We start from the raw sequence: 8,588 nt of genomic DNA on the forward strand, positions 1-8,588 counted from the left end.
GAGATATCAGGGCAAAATAAAGAGACTGAAAATTAAAATGGAAGTGAAGGTGCAGTTCAGGAGAGAACTTTTAATTATTTTGCATGTCCCCAGCCTAAGGAGTTTTTGTGATGGTCATACAAAAATAGGGTTGTCTGTGTTTTAGAATTTGTTTGGGTGTATGGGATGGCCTGGATGAGTGTGAGATTTTCCAGCCCGAAATATTTTCCCAGTCTGTACCTCGTGGAAATTAATGGCGCAGACGCACAGTTTCATTTAAGCGTGCATATGTATCACTCGTGGTCTTTTCAGCCATCTCAATTTATATGAGTACATGAACACATAAACAATCTCTAGAACTGCTCTGAGTCACTACATGAGCATTTTACAATTTATTTTGAGAAAACTATTGTCATATCATATAAACAGACACCAATGTTTCAAAAAGACACCAATGTTTCAGGAGTTTAGTACACAGAATAGGACACATGCTTATTAGATAACCGTATTTGAGTTGATGTATATGCTTATTGCTGCTCTCCCTGCTCATTCATGACAGGCTGCATGGATGGTCAGGGAGTTTTTTGCCCAGAACAGAACCACACCGCCAAACCAAACTTTATGCTAAGTATCTATCATTTTGACGATAGTGGTCTTGACAGAACTATTAAACATGAAGAGATGATCTTGTTCATATGCTGCTTGAACTGAGGTGCTACAGCGAACTGTCAGGACACATTGAAGAGCCATAAAACAGGATTTTTTGTTTGAATTTCTTAAAATAATGACAAATTAGTTACATACCAAAAGTAACCTGCTCTGTCTTGTATGTCGGCGCATTGTCAGTGTCTTCTTTGTTCCGTGATGTATTTTTCACTGCATGAGAACATGATGTGCTGCATAAAAGTGCCATGGTTTGTCGGACGTAGCAACAGTAACTACAGGGGGTGGGTCTTTGTGAAGGGTCAATTTAGAGTAGCAGGAGGTTGCTGGCTCAGGTTCTGAGATGACAGCATGAACATCTTTCTTACAGTAGAAAATGACATCTGGAGTTTGTGCTTGACTGCAGTGTCAGAATTAACATGTTGCCTATGGCAAGTGTTTATTTTACTTTGCTTGGCAGTGGAATCTTACAAATAAATGTAAAATTACCAAACTAAAATTACATGCTCTAAATACATTTTTGCATTTTTTCTCATTGTACAAAGATTAAACAAACCTTCTGAAATTACCCAAATTGCATAAAAATCTATTCCAAATAATACTAAAACAAACTACTTTATGTATATAAACCACTGATTGAATATAAAAGCACAAAAACTGCTAATCTGGGACATATATCTATAATAGAAAACACTCTGCAGTGGTCGCACCACATTATATTTGATATTTGATATTTGACACATGATATTTTCAAGTTCAATCAAAATTTACAAGCACAGAATTTGCCACCTACACAAAACAAGCTAGCTTCCCACAAAAGGTCACTATGAAATTTATAATAAAAATAAATGCTTTTAGAAATAACTTAATACCTTAATAACTTTTTTGAGGTTATACCACATGATATCCAAATGTGGTCACTACATAACAGCCGTTAAAAAAGGTTATATATTTCCAAATTTGAAAGAGTTACAAACCTGCTTGATGCTTCTATAGGTCTTTGACAAATTGGTATATGATGCAAAGTTCTATCTTTGAATGGATTTCAACATAAAAGTCCCAAAATGGTAGTTTCTTGATAGTCGCACCACATGATATTTCATAAAATGGAAATCATTGGACAACGTTTGTAAGTATATTAATGATGGAAATATAAATACAAATGCTTTGCAATTTTATACAGGATTACAATACACTTGGAAATCATGCCAAATAGTGCAGAAAATTAATCTGAACAAATTTAGGGTAATTTCAAAGATGTTTCCAAAACAACAGTTATGGCCGGACGGTCGCACCATATGATATTTTGACTCTTTGAATAACAGAAAAATTACAAATAAGTATTGCTTTTGAAAAGTTAAAGTGAGTACATACATGAGAGAGGTACTTCATATATATATATATATATATATATATATATACTGTATACGCACACACACACACACATATATATATAGCATCTTTTTTTGTGCATTTAAACCAATTTTTAAATGAAAAAATGCAATCGGACAGAAAATGTAGGCGTTACGTCATTGACCCTAGTATTAATTGGTCAAAATTCTTACTGTCAGTTAACGATTAATGGTTAATTATGTTCATCCCTAGAACACATAAAAATGTGTTGCCAATAGTAAAATATTCTATTGACAGCGAGTCATTTAGCCTATCTATATCATTAATAAAGTATTTTATATATATATATATATATATTAAATACTAAATTTTACTGTTTGTAATTACAAGATTAACAGAGGTTTTAGGTGTAAAATCAATTTCTCTTTCATGAGATTAGTACACTTCCTCTTCTTGGAGGAAGAGGAAGTCTTCCTTCCTTTGGTTCATATGCTGCCAATCCCAACATACATCAACGTCCGATTATTTGTATGTTGGGATTGGCGGCATATGAATGTTTCATGAATCACACATGAACCCTGTTGATTTGTGCACGTACACTTCCTCTTCTTGGAGGAAGAGGAAGTCTTCCTCTTCTTGGTTCATATGCTGCCAATCCCAACATACATCAACGTCCGATTATTTGTATGTTGGGATTGGCGGCATATGAATGTTTCATGAATCACACATGAACCCTGTTGATTTGTGCACTCAAATCAGCACTCATTTTTATGTTATATTAATAAATGTGGGCTAATATGTTTAATGTCCAATGATTTTAGAGAACTTTTGTTTTCTCCTGACAATGCACAAAATGATCTTTTATGCAATGACACAACAAGATAAATTAAAAATGGCACTTCAGGTTTTAACCCTGGGTGTCTAGTCACAAAGTAGAAACATTTTGTGCCTGTTCTTAAGTACATTTGTACTTTAATGGAGTATAACTGTTTCGTGATTATTTCACTTTTGTTGTTGAAACTACAGAAAAATAACAGCTTCTCCATAAAATAATGACATCTGACTGCCAAACTAACGTGATGTGGACTGTTTCTGTGTGTGTCTGTAGGTTGTCTGGCTGTATGGTGACAGAGGAAGGCTGTGGTTATTTGTCTTCAGCTCTGAGTTCAAACCCCTCACACCGGAAAGAGCTGGATCTGAGCTACAATCACCCAGGACAATCAGTGTTTGAAGTGAAGTTGCTCTCTGAAAAACTCAAGAATCTGGACAAACTCAAGTATGTTGAGCAGCAAGTTTTTAGGTTTTATTATTTGAACTACTCAGTGTCTCTATGTAGATAGAAGTCTAGGGGTTTCTAGAGGACACAACAATATAACAGATGTAAAGAGCACTAGTATGAGCCCTGCCACACCACCACAAACACCTAGAGCAGTTTTAAATTGATAAAAATAAATAAGAAGCAAACATAGAAGTGATTTTTTTATGTTATGTTTATGGATATTTATGCCTTTAATGAGAGAGGACAGTGGAGCAAAATGTACCTTACAGTGAAATGATGTTGATTTCATTTGGGTTAAATGACAACACACAATCAACAACTACTTGGGAACTACTAACAACTACAGAAGTAATTACAGATTATATCAAATTCTGTGTCGATATTGTGATTCCAAAAAAGAAAGTAAAAGCCTACCCCAACAACAAACCTTATATTACAAAGGAAGTGAAGGACTGTATCAATAGGAAGCATCAAGCATTTAAGAACAAGGATCACTTACAACTTAAAACCGTACAAAAGGAGTTAAACCAGAGGCTCAAATATGCAAAAGAACACAACAGGGGACTGATGGAGAAAAACTTTCAAACTATGAACTCTAAACGATTATGGGACTCAATGAAAATAGCAACTAACATGAAACTAACGGAGAAGTCCTTGCATGTCACAGATAAACTGGCAAAAGCAAATGAACTGAACTATTTTTATAAGAGGTTTGACAATTATGATTTCTCTGTTAAATGTGATATGGTACTTGATAGTATTGCTATCGATGATGCTGATAGGTTGGAGATTGACCTTAAATCCATCACCAAGGTTTTTAAGCAAATTAATGCAACTAAGGCCACAGGTCCAGATGGCATATGACTAAGGCCACAGGTCCAATACAAATTTCCTTTGGGACAATAAAGTCTATCTTACCTTATCTTATCTTATCTTACTTGTTTTTAAAATATCAAGTACTTAGAAAAATGTATATATATATATATATATATATACCGTATTGGCCCGAATATAAGACGACCCTGATTATAAGACGACCCCCCTTTTTCCAGATGTACCTTTTGGAAAAAGGCTTTTTAAAAAACAATTGTGTAATATTAAAATTTGTTTGATGATCTGAATCTTTTAAGTGTGACAAATATGCAAACAATTAAAAAAACAGGAAGGGGGCAAAAACTTTTTCACACCAGTATATATATATATAGGGATAAAAAAACATCCTGCGAACCTGCTCCAAAGTCCCAATCTAAATCAAATGATTTGCGATACTTGATTTGAAGTCCCGATCTGAAACAAATGGTTCGCAATACGCGATTTGAAGTTCCGATCTAAATGTGTTTCGCGAAACGTGATCCGATTGGAGTGCTTCGAAACAGTGAATCATTTTGCGACGCAATGGTTTAACTGATTCAGAGTTTCAAAATGCTCCACTGATACGGTGTTCTTTTCTCGCTTTCTCTATATAATTTAATCGATTGAATAATGTGGAAATGAAATCATTACAATTAATATGCCTAACTTGTTTTTATTAAATTGTGATAACATTAAATACAGTTTCCCATTAGGCTATCTGCTACTTGCCTTAAAAAATGGATTTATGATGTGCATTGTTAACAAATTATACTAACATTAGGTTACTTAGGCTATAGCTTATATTACTTAGGCTAAGAGCAAAATGTTTTTAAAAGCATCCCCCTCTCTGCTTAAATATATATATATATATATATATATATATATACAGTATCTCACAGAAGTGAGTACACCCCTCACATTTTTGTAAATATTTTTTTATATCTTTTCATGTGACAACACTGAAGAAATGACACTTTGCTAACATGTAAAGTAGTGAGTGTACGTACTCCCATTTTTTTTGTGTGCAAATTTTGTGCTCTTTTGAACAGTTCAAGAAGTTCATATATATATATATTAGGGATGGGCATTCCAAGCAAAAATAATATTCGAAAATCGCTGGGTATTATTCTATTATTATTAGAAAATCGCACCCCTCCCAAACAAACACCCATAAACAGAGAGAGAGGGAGAGAGACGGGATTCACCTTGACTCTAGCCATATTATGATTGTAATGTGCTGAAACATATTAATATGATAAACATAACCGAATGACGGTAGTTATTAACATAACAGTCTATCAATTAGCATAAATCAACTGCTCATTCCATTTAAAAAAATGGAACCCCTAAAGGGAATAGGTTCGAGATGGGAGGAAAAATATACGTTAATATCTTCTGTCGCAATTATATCATTCGGTAATTATACTGTATTGAAACTGCGGCATTAGGGAGCCGTTATTATAATATGCGGGGCATTGAAATCACTTATGAACTCGTGCTTGTTTTTTACTTTCACTTTCGAGATTCGCAATCACACGTACAGAGCAGCACTCGGCAGTACTTACCACACATTTTACAAGATTAGATGTTTTTCAGTGGTGCTCAGAATCTGCACATCATTCACAATCATCCTATCAGTCATCTTTCCTTCCTCTCTTTATGTGGTAAGTGAAATGTTATGTACTGTAATGTAACAGGCTACCGCTAGCAAGCGGCTAACCATGTCCCTTTAGTGGCTCCATAGAATGCGTTATTTGTTTTCCGAGCCTTTCTGAATACGGATTCGGCCACACCTCTAACCCAGTCGGGGGTGTTTGTGGTCCGCACAGAACCCTTATTTGACATCGTCCCAAGTTACTGTAACCGTTATACTCAAGTCTTTTTTTATGCCACGCAAGTCTACAGTGTGCGCGCGAGACAATGTGTTCTTCTGTTGTCTTTGACAGCTTTTAGGTGCGTTATTGGCAGAGCCACCCTCGGCGTACATGAACGCGCCACCACCGCATCTAGTGATGGGCATTTTTGAAGCACTGCTTCGTGAAGCTCCGAAACTTTTGCGAATTATTTGTTTCGAAACAGTGGTTCGGGGCGCGTATCAAACTGCCAAAGTCACGTGATTTTAGTAACGAGACTTCATTACGTCATAACTGTTTCAAAACGTCAGAATCCCATGAAACCCATGAATCACGCGAGTTCCGTGAGATCGCCCCCAGCGGCGAACCATTGAACCAGCATCTATGGTTTTTACCTGATCTCAGATCAGTTTAATCAATTTGTAGACATTTGTAACAAGACATTTGTGTAAATAATAGGATGAGAAGTAGTTAATATATCTTTCTGGCCTATATATACAAGCTCTCCATAAAACAAAACAAGCCCTGCAAATTAATTTAAAAAAAGCCACATGTTATACAGACACTCCATATTTAATGGTGTTTTATAATTTTTATAGCATTTAATGTATTATACTTTCAATAAAACATTAGCAATGGGTTTTTAAAATCTGTTTTTATACATGTTTTTGTTGCATTTACACACTTTTGACCAGCAGGCGTCACCAGCGTGTGGTGTTTCGTGCGCTTCGAAACGATGAGTCATTTTGCGAAGCAATTTGTTCAATTGATTTGAAGCTTCGAAAAGGTTCGTTTCTCCCATCACTAACCGCATCAACACGGAAAACATGGGGAATTTTTTTAAGACAATACTCGCACAACCTATTCGACATTCTATAATTAAATCAACTAATCGAATATTCGAAAATCGTGACCCATCCCTAATAAATAAATATATATATATATATATATATATATATACCCAAACATAGAAAAGACATTCACACCCATGCATTCACAAACACATGTACAAATAACTTATAGGCCAGTATATCTTATTCTCCATGTTACAAAGAGATTTTTCAAGAATGACACTTTTCATAATATAGTTTTATTTTGTACTGGAATTGTGTACGTTTTATCTTCAGTGGGACACAAAAGGAGATTTAAGGCAGAACATTGAGACTAACAGCCCCAGGACACATTTACTATCAATGCATCTTCTTTTCTGTAAAAAAAAACAAACAAAAAAAAACATTTATTGTGACTGAGACCTAACAAAAAAAAAACATTTAGTTATCTCTTATGTGGCTGGAGTTTCGGAGAAGTTCAAAAGGGTATTCTCCAAGCATAAGATTCCTGTGTTTTACAAACCAATGACTATATTGAGACAACGTTTCGTCCATTCAAAGGACCGGATTCCCAAACACCAAAGTAGTAATGTTGTATATGCTGTTAAGTGTAGTGAGGATTTGAATTTTAAATTTATTAAAGGGACAGCGCCTTGATCCATCTCATTTTCAAGGGGGTCCCAATAGCACATACAATAGCACATAAAACAATGCAAATTACAACACAATACGAGAAAAAAAAACACAGACAAACAAAAAGCTCAATACCCTAATCTTCCACCCATATTAACTATATTAAACAGTGCAAATGTAAAAATCCAAATGTACAAACACAAGCGTTGATATAAAAGCCTAAATTTAAAAACATGAGCAGGTGATTTTCAAATGAGAAAATAAATTAGTCCTAAAGAGTCAGGAAGATGAGATTGATCTAAGAGAAGGAGGGAGATTGTTCCAATCTAATAGAGCTTTATATTGAAATGATCTAAGGCCAACTTCAGCAAAGATTCTAGGAAAAAATAAATATGCTGCATATTTTGAAGGGGATACGAGGATGTAATTGGAACCAAAAACTGTTTTAAATAAGAGGGACAATTAAAATAAAAGCATTCGAAGAGAAACTGAAACCAGTGATTCTGTAACGAGGCGTCAACAGAGTGAGGATCCATCTGCAGCTTTATGCGCTTCGAAACGATGAGTCATTTTGCGAAGCAATTTGTTCAATTGATTTGAAGCTTCGAAAAGGTTCGTTTCTCCCATCACTAACCGCATCAACACGGAAAACATGGGGAATTTTTTTAAGACAATACTCGCACAACCTATTCGACATTCTATAATTAAATCAACTAATCGAATATTCGAAAATCGTGACCCATCCCTAATAAATAAATATATATATATATATATATATATATATACCCAAACATAGAAAAGACATTCACACCCATGCATTCACAAACACATGTACAAATAACTTATAGGCCAGTATATCTTATTCTCCATGTTACAAAGAGATTTTTCAAGAATGACACTTTTCATAATATAGTTTTATTTTGTACTGGAATTGTGTACGTTTTATCTTCAGTGGGACACAAAAGGAGATTTAAGGCAGAACATTGAGACTAACAGCCCCAGTCACTATTTACTATCAATGCATCTTCTTTTCTGTAAAATAAATGAATTGTGACTGAGACCCAAAAAAAAAAAAAATAATTGGTTATCTCTTATATGGCTGGTGTTTCGGAGAAGTTCAAAAGGGAATTCTCCAAGCATAAGATT

The 8,588-nt window shown here is 34.8% G+C and overlaps 1 pseudogene; it reads left to right on the forward strand.

Annotated features, from left to right (window-relative positions):
• Positions 1-8,588, forward strand: part of LOC107726353 (NACHT, LRR and PYD domains-containing protein 3-like) — a 79,210-nt pseudogene that overhangs the window by 35,821 nt on the left and 34,801 nt on the right.

The sequence above is a fragment of the Sinocyclocheilus rhinocerous genome, unplaced genomic scaffold (genome assembly GCF_001515625.1).
Source record: "Sinocyclocheilus rhinocerous isolate Xijiao unplaced genomic scaffold, SAMN03320098_v1.1 scaffold2441, whole genome shotgun sequence".
Taxonomy (NCBI): domain Eukaryota; kingdom Metazoa; phylum Chordata; class Actinopteri; order Cypriniformes; family Cyprinidae; genus Sinocyclocheilus; species Sinocyclocheilus rhinocerous.